Source organism: Phalangium opilio, unplaced genomic scaffold (genome assembly GCF_054372755.1).
Source record: "Phalangium opilio isolate 3A_F unplaced genomic scaffold, DU_Popi_V2 ptg000390l_1, whole genome shotgun sequence".
Lineage (NCBI taxonomy): Eukaryota > Metazoa > Arthropoda > Arachnida > Opiliones > Phalangiidae > Phalangium > Phalangium opilio.
Genome location: NW_028324234.1, coordinates 6869646 through 6883696, shown reverse-complemented (window position 1 = coordinate 6883696; position 14051 = coordinate 6869646). Strand labels below are relative to the sequence as shown.

The following is a 14051-nucleotide window of genomic DNA, read 5'->3' as shown; positions in this document are numbered from 1 at the left end:
GCTAATCATTGCGCCACGGAAGCCCAAAAATTAAATGTTCGTCAGGTATTGTGGAAAAACTCTGACAGTTTACGTTACATCTGAGACCTCACAACACCGCTCCCGGATGGGCTCGAACCACCAACCTATTGGTTAACAGCCGAACGCGCTAACCATTGCGCCACGGAAGACCAAAAATTAAATGGTCGTCAGGTGTTGTGGAAAAAACCTTGACTTTTTACGTCACATCTGAGACGTCACAAAACCGCTCGCGGATGGGCTCGAACCACACACCTATTGGTTAACAGCCGAACGCGCTAACCTTTGAGCCACGGAAGCTCAGAAATTAAATGGTTGTCAGGTATTGTGGATAAGTTATGACTTTTTACGTTACATGTGTGACCCTACAACACCTCTTCCGGTTGGGCTCGAACCACCAACCTTTCGGTTAACAGCCGAACGCGCTAACCATTGCGCCAAGGAAGCCCAAAAATTTAATGGTCGTCAGGTATTGTGGCAAAACTTTGGCTTTCTACGTTACATTTGAGATCACACACCACCGCTCCCGGGTGGGCTCGAACCACCAACCTATTGGTTAACAGCCGAACGCGCTAACCATTGAGCCACGGAAGCTCAGAAATTAAATGGTTGTCACGTATTGTGGAAAAGTTTTGACTTTTTACGCTACATCTGAGACCCAACAACACCTCTTCCGGGTGGGCCTGAACCACCAGCCTTTCGATTAACAGTTGAACGCGCTAATAATTGCGCCACGGAAGCCCAAAAATTAAATGTTCGTCAGGTATTGTGGAAAAACTCTGACATTTTACGTTACATCTGAGACCTCACAACACCGCTCCCGGATGGGCTCTAACCACCAACCTATTGGTTAACAGCCGAACGCGCTAACCATTCAGCCACGGAAGCTCAGAAATTAAATGGTTGTCACGTATTGTGGAAAAGTTTTGACTTTTTACGCTACATCTGAGACCCCACAACACCTCTCCCGGTTGGGCTCGAACCACCAACCTTTCGATTAACAGCTGAACGCGCTAACCATTGCGCCACGGAAGCCCAAAAATTCAATGTTCGTCAGGTATTGTGGAAAAACCTTGCCTTTTTACGTCACATCTGAGACCTCACAACACCGCTCCCGGATGGGCTCGAACCACCAACCTATTGGTTAACAGCCGAACGCGCTAACCATTGAGCCACGGAAGCTCAGAAATTAAATGGTTGTCACGTATTGTGGATAAGTTTTGACTTTTTACGCTACATCTGAGACCCCACAACACCTCTTCCGGGTGGGCCTGAACCACCAGCCTTTCAATTAACAGTTGAACGCGCTAATAATTGCGCCACGGAAGCCCAAAAATTAAATGTTCGTCAGGTATTGTGGAAAAACTCTGACATTTTACGTTGCATCTGAGACCTCACAACACCGCTCCCGGATGGGCTCTAACCACCAACCTATTGGTTAACAGCCGAACGCGCTAACCATTCAGCCACGGAAGCTCAGAAATTAAATGGTTGTCACGTATTGTGGAAAAGTTTTGACTTTTTACGCTACATCTGAGACGCCACAACACCGCTCCCGGATGGGCTCGAACCACCAACCTATTGGTTAACAGCCGAACGCGCTAACCATTGCGCCACGGAAGCCCAAAAGTTCAATATTCGTCAGGTATTGTGGAAAAACTCTGACATTTTATGTTACATCTGAGACGTCACAACACCGCTCCCGGAAGGGCTCAAACCACCAGTCTTTTGAATAGCAGCTGAACGCGCTAACCATTGCGCCACGGAAGCCCAAAAATTAAATGGTCGTCCGGTATTGTGGAAAAACCTGGACTTTTTACGTAACATCTGAGACCTCATAGCACCGCTCCCGGATGGGCTCGAACCACCAACCTATTGGTTAACAGCCGAACGCGCTAACCATTGAGCCACGGAATCTCAGAAATTAAATGGTTTTCACGTATTGCGGAAAAGTTTTGACTTTTTACGCTACATCTGAGACCCCACAACACCTCTCTCGGGTGGGCTCGAACCTTCAACCTTTCGATTAACAGCTGAACGCGCTAATCATTGCGCCACGGAAGCCCAAAAATTAAATGGTCGTCAGGTATTGTGTAAAAACATTGGCTTTCTACGTTACGTTTGAGATCCCACAACACCGCTCCCGGATGGGCTCGAACCACCAACCTATTGGTTAACAGCCGAACGCGCTAACCATTGAGCCACGGAAGCTCAGAAATTAAATGGTCGTCACGTATTGTGGAAAAACTTTGGCTTTCTACGTTACATTTGAGATCCCACAACACCGCTCCCGGGCGGGCTCGAACCACCAACCTATTGGTTAACAGCCGAACGCGTTAACCATTGCGCCACGGAAGCCCAAAAATTAAATGGTCGTCAGGTATTGTGGAAAAACTTTGGCTTTCTACGTTACGTTTGAGATCCCACAACGCCGCTCCCGGGTGGGCTCGAACCACTAACCTATTTGTTAACTGCTGAACGCGCTAACCACTGCGCCACGGAAGCCCAAAAATTAAATGCTCGTCAGGTATTGTGGAAAAACCTTGACTTTTTACGTCACATCTGAGACCTCACAACACCGCTCCCGGATGGGCTCGAACCACCAACCTATTGGTTAACAGCCGAAAGCGCTAACCATTGAGCCACGGAAGCTTTGGTATCGTCTCACTTATTTTTATTATGTTACTTATGATTTTTGCACTAAACTTTGGAGGCTCATAACTCTTGTTCTACAAGAGATACTGGGATCTCCTTTGGATATGTTATAGTACTCTTTGCTCCCCATACAAGGATACTTTAAACTTGAGGCTACCTCAATATCGTCTTCAACTTAATTTTTGTCTCACTTGTTGTTAGAAGGTTACTTTTGATTTTTGAAAATAAAGTTTGCAGGCTCGTAACTCTGGTTCTACCAGAGATACGGGGATGTAAATAATGTGACCTTGACACAAATGTTCGGATAATTATAAAGGTCTTTGCATGTTCCAAGCAAAAAAAAAAACTTCGCGGTTTCGAACCTGTGGCCTTCCGGGAGTGAGGCGGATGCGATAACCGCTACACTAAAGATATGTTATTATTTTTAATCGAAAGAACAGGGTCAAGTAATTAAGCAATACGTGAACAAACAAACCCCTCCATAGAAAATGCATTAGACTATACTTTGCAGGCCCATAACTCTGTGTCTACTAGAGATACCGGGATGTCCTTAGGATATGTTATAGTCCAAATTGTCCTTCAGCTAACCATACTAAAAACTTTGGGCTACGACAAACAGGGGCCGAGTACTTAAGCAAAACGTAAAGAAACAAACCCCCTCCATAGGAAATGAGTTAGACTATATTTTGCAGGCTCGTAACTCTGTTTCCACTGGAGATACGGGGATGTCCTTAGGATGTGATATAGTCCAAATTATCGTAATGCAAATTGGTCTATAACATACTCAAAGGACATCCCCGTATCTCCAGTGGAAACAGAGTTACGAGCCTGCAAAGTATAGTCTAACTCATTTCCTATGGAGGGGGTTTTTTCTTTACGTTTTGCTTAAGTACTCGGCCCCTGTTTGTCGTAGCCCAAAGTTTTTAGTATGGTTAGATGGGGGACAATTTGGAGTATAACATATCCTAAGGACATTCCCGTATATCTAGTAGACACAGAGTTATGGGCCTGCAAAGTATAGTCTAATGCATTTCTTATGGAGGGGTTTGTTTGTTTACGATTAGCTTAATTACTCGACTACTGTTTGTCGTAGCTCAATATTGTTAGTATGGTTAGATGGGGGACAAATTGGACTATAACATACTCAAAGGACATCCCCGTATCTCCAGTGGAAACAGAGTTACGAGCCTGCAAAGTATAGTCTAACTCATTTCCTATGGAGGGGGTTTGTTTCTTTACGTTTTGCTTAAGTACTCGGCCCCTGTTTGTCGTAGCCCAAAGTTTTTAGTATGGTTAGATGGGGGACAATTTGGAGTATAACATATCCTAAGGACATTCCCGTATCTCTAGTAGACACAGAGTTATGGGCCTGCAAAGTATAGTCTAATGCATTTCCTATGGAGGGGTTTGTTTGTTTACGATTAGCTTAATTACTCGACTACTGTTTGTCGTAGCTCAATTTTTTTAGTATGGTTAGATGGGGGACAAATTGGACTATAACATACTCAAAGGACATCCCCGTATCTCCAGTAGAAACAGAGTTACGAGCCTGCAAAGTATAGTCTAATGCATTTTCTATGGATTTTTGGGCTTCCGTGGCGCAGTGGTTAGCGCGTTCAGCAGTTAACAAATAGGTTAGTGGTTCGAGCCCACCCGGGAGCGGCGTTGTGGGATCTCAAACGTAACGTAGAAAGCCAAAGTTTTTCCACAATACCTGACGACCATTTAATTTTTGGGCTTCCGTGGCGCAATGGTTAACGCGTTCGGCTGTTAACCAATAGGTTGGTGGTTCGAGCCCGCCCGGGAGCGGTGTTGTGGGATCTCAAATGTAACGTAGAAAGCCAAAGTTTTTCCACAATACGTGACGACCATTTAATTTCTGAGCTTCCGTGGCTCAATGGTTAGCGCGTTCGGCTGTTAACCAATAGGTTGGTGGTTCGAGCCCATCCGGGAGCGGTGTTGTGAGGTCTCAGATGTGACGTAAAAAGTCAAGGTTTTTCCACAATACCTGACGAACATTTAATTTTTGGGCTTCCATGGCGCAATGGTTAGCGCTTCGGCTGTTAACCGAAAGGTTGGTGGTTCGAGCCCACCCGGGAGAGGTGTTGTGGGGTCTCAGATGTAGCGTTAAAAGTCAAAACGTTTCCACAATACGTGACAACCATTTAATTTCTGAGCCTCCGTGGCTCAATGGTTAGCGCGTTCGGCTGTTAACCAATAGGTTGGTGGTTCGAGCCCACCCGGGCGCGGTGTTGTGGGATCTCAAACGTAACGTAGAAAGCCAATGTTTTTCCACAATACCTGACGACCATTTAATTTTTGGGCTTCCGTGGCGCAATGATTAGCGCGTTCAGCTGTTAATCGAAAGGTTGAAGGTTCGAGCCCACCCGAGAGAGGTGTTGTGGGGTCTCAGATGTAGCGTAAAAAGTCAAAACTTTTCCGCAATACGTGAAAACCATTTAATTTCTGAGCTTCCGTGGCTCAATGGTTAGCGCGTTCGGCTGTTAACCAATAGGTTGGTGGTTCGAGCCCATCCGGGAGCGGTGTTGTGACGTCTCAGATGTGACGTAAAAAGTCCAGGTTTTTCCACAATACCGGACGACCATTTAATTTTGGGGCTTCCGTGGCGCAATCGTTAGCGCGTTCGGATGTTAACAGAAAGGTTGGTGGTTCGAGCACACCCGGGAGCGGTGCTATGAGGTCTCAGATGTTACGTAAAAAGTCCAGGTTTTTCCACAATACCGGACGACCATTTAATTTTTGGGCTTCCGTGGCGCAATGGTTAGCGCGTTCGGCTGTTAACCAATAGGTTGGTTGTTCGAGCCCATCCGGGAGCGGTGTTGTGAGGTCTCAGATGTGACGCAAAAAGTCAAGGTTTTTACACAATACCTGACGAGCATTTAATTTTTGAGCTTCCGTGGCTCAATGGTTAGCGCGTTCGGCTCTTAACCTAAAGGTTGGTGGTTCGTGCCCATCCGGGAGCGGTGTTGTGGCGTCTCAGATGTAACGTAAAATGTCAGAGTTTTTCCACAATACCTGACGAACATTTAATTTTTGGGCTTCCGTGGCGCAATGGTTAGCGCGTTCGGCTCTTAACCTAAAGGTTGGTGGTTCGTGCCCATCCGGGAGCGGTGTTGTGGCGTCTCAGATGTAAGGTAAAATGTCAGAGTTTTTCCACAATACCTGACGAACATTTAATTTTTGGGCTTCCTTGGCGCAATTATTAGCGCGTTCAACTGTTAATCGAAAGACTGGTGGTTCAAGCCCACCCGGAAGAGGTGTTGTGGGGTCTCAAATGTAACGTAGAAAGCCAAAGTTTTGCCACAATACCTGACGACCATTAAATTTTTGGGCTTCCTTGGCGCAATTGTTAGTGCGTTCGGCTGTTAACCGAAAGGTTGGTGGTTCTTGCCCAACCGGAAGAGGTGTTGTAGGGTCTCAGATGTAACGTAAAAAGTCATAACTTATCTACAATACCTGACAACCATTTAATTTGTGAGCTTCCGTGGCTCAAAGGTTAGCGCGTTCGGCTGTTAACTAATAGGTGTGTGGTTCGAGCCCATCCGGGAGCGGTGTTGTGACGTCTCGAATGTGATGTAAAAAGTCAAGGTTTTTTCCACAACACCTGACGACCATTTAAATTTTGGGCTTCCGTGGCGCAATGGTTAGCGCGTTCGGCTGTTAACCAATAGGTTGGTGGTTCGAGCCCATCCGGGAGCGGTGTTGTGAGGTCTCAGATGTAACGTAAAATGTCAGAGTTTTTCCACAATACCTGACGAACATTTAATTTTTGGGCTTCCGCGTTCAGCTGTTAATCGAAAGGTTGAAGGTTCGAGCCCACCCGGGAGAGGTGTTGTAGGGTCTCAGATGTAACGTAAAAAGTCTTAACTTATCTACAATACCTGACAACCATTTAATTTCTGAGCTTCCGTGGCTCAAAGGTTAGCGCGTTCGGCTGTTAACCAATAGGTGTGTGGTTCCAGCCCATCCGGGAGCGGTGTTGTGACGTATCAGATGTGAAGTAAAAAGTCAAGGTTTTTTCCACAACACCTGACGACCATTTAAATTCTGAGCTTCCGTGGCTCAATGGTTAGCGAATTCGGCTGTTAACAAATAGGTTGGTGGTTCGAGCCCACCCGGGAGCGGTGTTTTGGGATCTCAAATGTAACGTTGAAAGCCAAAATTTTTCCACAATACCTGACGACCATTTAATTTTTGGGCTTCCGTGGCGCAATGGTCAGCGCGTTCAGCTGTTAACCGAAAGGTTAATGTTCGAGCCCATCCGGGAGCGGTGTTGTGACGTCTCAGATGTAACGTAAAAAGTCTTAACTTATCTACAATACCTGACAACCGTTTAATTTCTGAGCTTCCGTGGCTCAAAGGTTAGCGCGTTCGGCTGTTAACCAATAGGTGTGTGGTTCGAGCCCATCCGGGAGCGGTGTTGTGACGTATCAGATGTGAAGTAAAAAGTCAAGGTTTTTTCCACAACACCTGACGACCATTTAAATTCTGAGCTTCCGTGGCTCAATGGTTAGCGAATTCGGCTGTTAACAAATAGGTTGGTGGATCGAGCCCACCCGGGAGCGGTGTTTTGGGATCTCAAATGTAACGTTGAAAGCCAAAATTTTTCCACAATACCTGACGACCATTTAATTTTTGGGCTTCCGTGGCGCAATGGTCAGCGCGTTCAGCTGTTAACCGAAAGGTTAATGTTCGAGCCCATCCGGGAGCGGTGTTGTGACGTCTCAGATGTAACGTAAAATGTCAGAGTTTTTCCACAATACCTGACGAACATTTAATTTTTGGGCTTCCTTGGCGCAATTATTAGCGCGTTCAACTGTTAATCGAAAGGCTGGTGGTTCAAGCGCACCCGGAAGAGGTGTTGTGGGGTCTCAGATGTAGCGTAAAAAGTCAAAACGTATCCACAATACGTGACAACCATTTAATTTCTGAGCTTCCGTGGCTCAAAGGTTAGCGCGTTCGGCTGTTAACCAATAGGTGTGTGGTTCGAGCCCATCCGGGAGCGGTGTTGTGACGTCTCAGATGTAACGTAAAATGTCAGAGTTTTTCCACAATACCTGACGAACATTTAATTTTTGGGCTTCCGTGGCGCAATGATTAGCGCGTTCAGCTGTTAATCGAAAGGTTGAAGGTTCGAGCCCACCCGGGAGAGGTGTTGTGGGGTCTCAGATGTAGCGTAAAAAGTCAAAACATTTCCACAATACGTGACAACCATTTAATTTCTGAGCTTCCGTGGCTCAATGGTTAGCGCGTTTGGCTGTTAACCAATAGGTTGGTGGTTCGAGCCCATCCGGGAGCGGTGTTGTGAGGTCTCAGATGTGACGTAAAAAGTCAAGGTTTTTACACAATACCTGACGAGCATTTAACTTTGGGCTTCCGTGGCTCAATGGTTAGCGCGTTCGGCTGTTAACCAATAGGTTGGTGGTTCGAGCCCATCCGGGAGCGGTGTTGTGAGGTCTCAGATGTGACGTAAAAAGTCAAGGTTTTTACACAATACCTGACGAGCATGTAACTTTGGGCTTCCGTGGCTCAATGGTTAGCGCGTTCGGCTGTTAACCAATAGGTTGGTGGTTCGAGCCTATCCGGGAGCGGTATTGTGACGTCTCAGATGTGACGTTAAAAGTCAAGGTTTTTCCAAAATACCTGACGACCATTTAATTTTTGGGCTTCCGTGGCGCAATGGTTAGCGCGTTCAGCTGCTATTCAAAAGACTGGTGGTTTGAGCTCTCCCGGGAGCGGTGTTGTGACTTCTCAAATGTAACATAAAATGTCACAGTTTTTCCACAATACCTGTCGAACATTGAATTTTTGGGCTTCCGTGGCGCAATGGTTAGCGCGTTCGGCTCTTAACCTAAAGGTTGGTGGTTCGTGCCCATCCGGGAGCGGTGTTGTGGCGTCTCAGATGTAACGTAAAATGTCAGAGTTTTTCCACAATACCTGACGAACATTTAATTTTTGGGCTTCCTTGGCGCAATTATTAGCGCGTTCAACTGTTAATCGAAAGACTGGTGGTTCAAGCCCACCCGGAAGAGGTGTTGTGGGGTCTCAAATGTAACGTAGAAAGCCAAAGTTTTGCCACAATACCTGACGACCATTAAATTTTTGGGCTTCCTTGGCGCAATTGTTAGTGCGTTCGGCTGTTAACCGAAAGGTTGGTGGTTCTTGCCCAACCGGAAGAGGTGTTGTAGGGTCTCAGATGTAACGTAAAAAGTCATAACTTATCTACAATACCTGACAACCATTTAATTTGTGAGCTTCCGTGGCTCAAAGGTTAGCGCGTTCGGCTGTTAACTAATAGGTGTGTGGTTCGAGCCCATCCGGGAGCGGTGTTGTGACGTCTCGAATGTGATGTAAAAAGTCAAGGTTTTTTCCACAACACCTGACGACCATTTAAATTTTGGGCTTCCGTGGCGCAATGGTTAGCGCGTTCGGCTGTTAACCAATAGGTTGGTGGTTCGAGCCCATCCGGGAGCGGTGTTGTGAGGTCTCAGATGTAACGTAAAATGTCAGAGTTTTTCCACAATACCTGACGAACATTTAATTTTTGGGCTTCCGCGTTCAGCTGTTAATCGAAAGGTTGAAGGTTCGAGCCCACCCGGGAGAGGTGTTGTAGGGTCTCAGATGTAACGTAAAAAGTCTTAACTTATCTACAATACCTGACAACCATTTAATTTCTGAGCTTCCGTGGCTCAAAGGTTAGCGCGTTCGGCTGTTAACCAATAGGTGTGTGGTTCCAGCCCATCCGGGAGCGGTGTTGTGACGTATCAGATGTGAAGTAAAAAGTCAAGGTTTTTTCCACAACACCTGACGACCATTTAAATTCTGAGCTTCCGTGGCTCAATGGTTAGCGAATTCGGCTGTTAACAAATAGGTTGGTGGTTCGAGCCCACCCGGGAGCGGTGTTTTGGGATCTCAAATGTAACGTTGAAAGCCAAAATTTTTCCACAATACCTGACGACCATTTAATTTTTGGGCTTCCGTGGCGCAATGGTCAGCGCGTTCAGCTGTTAACCGAAAGGTTAATGTTCGAGCCCATCCGGGAGCGGTGTTGTGACGTCTCAGATGTAACGTAAAAAGTCTTAACTTATCTACAATACCTGACAACCGTTTAATTTCTGAGCTTCCGTGGCTCAAAGGTTAGCGCGTTCGGCTGTTAACCAATAGGTGTGTGGTTCGAGCCCATCCGGGAGCGGTGTTGTGACGTATCAGATGTGAAGTAAAAAGTCAAGGTTTTTTCCACAACACCTGACGACCATTTAAATTCTGAGCTTCCGTGGCTCAATGGTTAGCGAATTCGGCTGTTAACAAATAGGTTGGTGGATCGAGCCCACCCGGGAGCGGTGTTTTGGGATCTCGAATGTAACGTTGAAAGCCAAAATTTTTCCACAATACCTGACGACCATTTAATTTTTGGGCTTCCGTGGCGCAATGGTCAGCGCGTTCAGCTGTTAACCGAAAGGTTAATGTTCGAGCCCATCCGGGAGCGGTGTTGTGACGTCTCAGATGTAACGTAAAATGTCAGAGTTTTTCCACAATACCTGACGAACATTTAATTTTTGGGCTTCCTTGGCGCAATTATTAGCGCGTTCAACTGTTAATCGAAAGGCTGGTGGTTCAAGCGCACCCGGAAGAGGTGTTGTGGGGTCTCAGATGTAGCGTAAAAAGTCAAAACGTATCCACAATACGTGACAACCATTTAATTTCTGAGCTTCCGTGGCTCAAAGGTTAGCGCGATCGGCTGTTAACCAATAGGTGTGTGGTTCGAGCCCATCCGGGAGCGGTGTTGTGACGTCTCAGATGTAACGTAAAATGTCAGAGTTTTTCCACAATACCTGACGAACATTTAATTTTTGGGCTTCCGTGGCGCAATGATTAGCGCGTTCAGCTGTTAATCGAAAGGTTGAAGGTTCGAGCCCACCCGGGAGAGGTGTTGTGGGGTCTCAGATGTAGCGTAAAAAGTCAAAACATTTCCACAATACGTGACAACCATTTAATTTCTGAGCTTCCGTGGCTCAATGGTTAGCGCGTTTGGCTGTTAACCAATAGGTTGGTGGTTCGAGCCCATCCGGGAGCGGTGTTGTGAGGTCTCAGATGTGACGTAAAAAGTCAAGGTTTTTACACAATACCTGACGAGCATTTAACTTTGGGCTTCCGTGGCTCAATGGTTAGCGCGTTCGGCTGTTAACCAATAGGTTGGTGGTTCGAGCCCATCCGGGAGCGGTGTTGTGAGGTCTCAGATGTGACGTAAAAAGTCAAGGTTTTTACACAATACCTGACGAGCATGTAACTTTGGGCTTCCGTGGCTCAATGGTTAGCGCGTTCGGCTGTTAACCAATAGGTTGGTGGTTCGAGCCCATCCGGGAGCGGTATTGTGACGTCTCAGATGTGACGTTAAAAGTCAAGGTTTTTCCAAAATACCTGACGACCATTTAATTTTTGGGCTTCCGTGGCGCAATGGTTAGCGCGTTCAGCTGCTATTCAAAAGACTGGTGGTTTGAGCTCTCCCGGGAGCGGTGTTGTGACTTCTCAAATGTAACATAAAATGTCACAGTTTTTCCACAATACCTGTCGAACATTGAATTTTTGGGCTTCCGTGGCGCAATGGTTAGCGCGTTCAGCTGTTAATCGAAAGGTTGGTGGTACGAGCCCACCCGGGAGAGGTGTTGTGGGGTCTCAGATGTAGCGTAAAAAGTCAAAACTTTTCCACAATACGTGACAACCATTTAATTTCTGGGCTTCCGTGGCTCAATGATTAGCGCGTTCGGCTGTTAACCAATAGGTTGGTGGTTCGAGCCCACCCGGGAGCGGTGTTGTGGGATCTCAAATGTAACGTAAAAATTCAAGGTTTTTCCACAATACCTGACGAACATTTAATTTTTGGGCTTCCTTGGGGCAATGGTTAGCGCGTTCGGCTGTTAACCGAAAGGTTGGTGGTTCGATCCCAACCGGGAGAGGTGTTGTAGGGTATCAGTTGTAACGTAATAAGTCATAACTTATCCACAATACCTGACAACCATTCAATTTCCGAGCTTCCGTGGCTCAATGGTTATCGCGTTCGGCTGTTAACCAATAGGTTTGTGGTTCGAGCCCATCCGGGATGCGGTGTTGTGAGGTCTCAGATGTAACGTAAAATGTCAGAGTTTTTCACAATACCTGACGAACATTTAATTTTTGGGCTTCCGTGGCGCAATGATTAGCGCGTTCAGCTGTTAATCGAAAGGTTGAAGGTTCGAGCCCACCCGGGAGAGGTGTTGTGGGGTCTCATATGTAGCGTAAAAAGTCAAAACTTATCCACAATACGTGACATTCATTTAATTTCTGAGCTTCCGTGGCTCAATGGTTAGCGCGTTCGGCTGTTAACCAATAGGTTGGTGGTTCGAGCTCATCCGGGAGCGGTGTTGTGAGGTCTCAGATGTGACGTAAAAAGTCAAGGTTTTTACGCAAAACCTGACGAGCATTTAATTTTTGGGCTTCCGTGGCGCAATGGTTAGCGCGTTCTGCTGTTGACCCATAGGTTGGTGGTTCGAGCCCACCCGGGAGCGGTGTTGTGGGATCTCAAATGTAACGTAGAAAGCCAAAGTTTTTCCACAATACCTGACGACCATTTAATTTCTGAGCTTCCGTGGCTCAATGGTTAGCGCGTTCAGCTGTTAATCGAAAGGTTGGTGGTTGTGGGGTCTCAAATGTAACGTAGAAAGCCAAAGTTTTTCCACAATACCTGACGACCATTTAATTTTTGGGCTTCCGTGGCGCAATGGTTAGCGCGTTCGGCTGTTAACCGAAAGGTTGGTGGTTCAAGCCCATCCGGGAGCGGTGTTGTGACGTCTCAGATGTTACGTAAAAAGTCAAGGTTTTTCCACAATACCTGACGACCATTTAATTTTTGGGCTTCCGTGGCTCAATGGTTAGCGCGTTCGGCTGTTAACCAATAGGTTGGTGGTTCGAGGCCACCCGGGAGCGGTGTTGTGGGATCTCACATGTAACGTAGAAAGCCAAAGTTTTTCCACAATACCTGACGACCATTTAATTATTGGGCTTCCGTGGCGCAATGGTTAGCGCGTTCGGCTGGTAACCGAAAGGTTGGTGGTTCAAGCCCACCCGTGAGCGGTGTTGTGGGATCACGAATGTAACGTAGAAAGCCAAAGTTTTTCCACAATACGTGACAACCATTTAATTTCTGAGCTTTCGTGGCTCAATGGTTAGCGCGTTCGGCTGTTAGCCAATAGGTTGGTGGTTCGAGCCCACCCGGGAGCGGTGTTGTGGGATCTCAAATGTAACGTAGAAAGCCAAAGTTTTTCCACAATACCTGACGACCATTTAATTTTTGGGCTTCCGGGGCGCAATGGTTAGCGCGTTCAGCTGTTATTCTAAAGACTGGTGGTTTGAGCCCTTTCGGGAGCGGTGTTGTGAGGTCTCAGATGTGACGTAAAAAGTCAAGGTTTTTCCACAATACCTGACGAACATTGAATTTTTGGGCTTCCGTGGCGCAATGGTTAGCGCGTTCAGCTGTTAATCGAAAGGTTGGTGGTTCGAGCCCACCCGGGAGAGGTGTTGTGGGGTCTCAGATGTAGCGTAAAAAGTCAAAACGTTTCCACAATACGTGACAACCATTTAATTTCTGAGCCTCCGTGGCTCAATGGTTAGCGCGTTCGGCTGTTAACCAATAGGTTAGTGGTTCGAGCCCACCCGGGAGCGGCGTTGTGGGATCTCAAATGTAACGTAGAAAGCCAAAGTTTTTCCACAATACCTGACGATCATTTAATTTTTGGGCTTCCGTGGCGCAATGGTTAGCGCGTTCAGCTGTTAATCGAAAGGTTGAAGGTTCGAGCCCACCCGGGAGAGGTGTTGTGGGGTCTCAGATGTAGCGTAAAAATTCAAAACTTTTCCACAATACGTGACAACCATTTAATTTCTGAGCCTCCGTGGCTCAATGGTTAGCGCTTTCGGCTGTTAACCAATAGGTTGGTGGTTCGAGCCCATCCGGGAGCGGTGTTGTGAGGTCTCAGATGTGACGTAAAAAGTCAAGGTTTTTACACAATACCTGACGAGCATTTAATTTTTGGGCTTCCGTGGCGCAATGGTTAGCGCGTTCAGCAGTTAACAAATAGGTTAGTGGTTCGAGCCCACCCGGGAGCGGCGTTGTGGGATCTCAAACGTAACGTAGAAAGCCAAAGTTTTTCCACAATACCTGACGACCATTTAATTTTTGGGCTTCCGTGGCGCAATGGTTAGCGCGTTCGGCTGTTAACCGAAAGGTTGGTGGTTCAAGCCCATCCGGGAGCGGTGTTGTGACGTCTCAGATGTTACGTAAAAAGTCAAGGTTTTTCCACAATACCTGACGACCATTTAATTTTTGG

At 46.7% G+C, this 14051-nt stretch overlaps 3 non-coding genes across 3 annotated transcripts; all 3 read left to right on the top strand.

The window, feature by feature from the left end:
* Positions 1-5731: 5731 nt before the first annotated feature.
* On the top strand, positions 5732-5804 carry TRNAK-CUU (transfer RNA lysine (anticodon CUU)). Its single transcript has one exon. It is a non-coding gene; the product is annotated as a tRNA-Lys (tRNA).
* A 2702-nt stretch (positions 5805-8506) lies between these two features.
* TRNAK-CUU (transfer RNA lysine (anticodon CUU)) lies at positions 8507-8579 on the top strand. The gene has a single exon. It is a non-coding gene; the product is annotated as a tRNA-Lys (tRNA).
* A 4149-nt stretch (positions 8580-12728) lies between these two features.
* TRNAT-GGU (transfer RNA threonine (anticodon GGU)) lies at positions 12729-12801 on the top strand. Its single transcript has one exon. It is a non-coding gene; the product is annotated as a tRNA-Thr (tRNA).
* The last annotated feature ends 1250 nt before the right edge of the window (positions 12802-14051 follow it).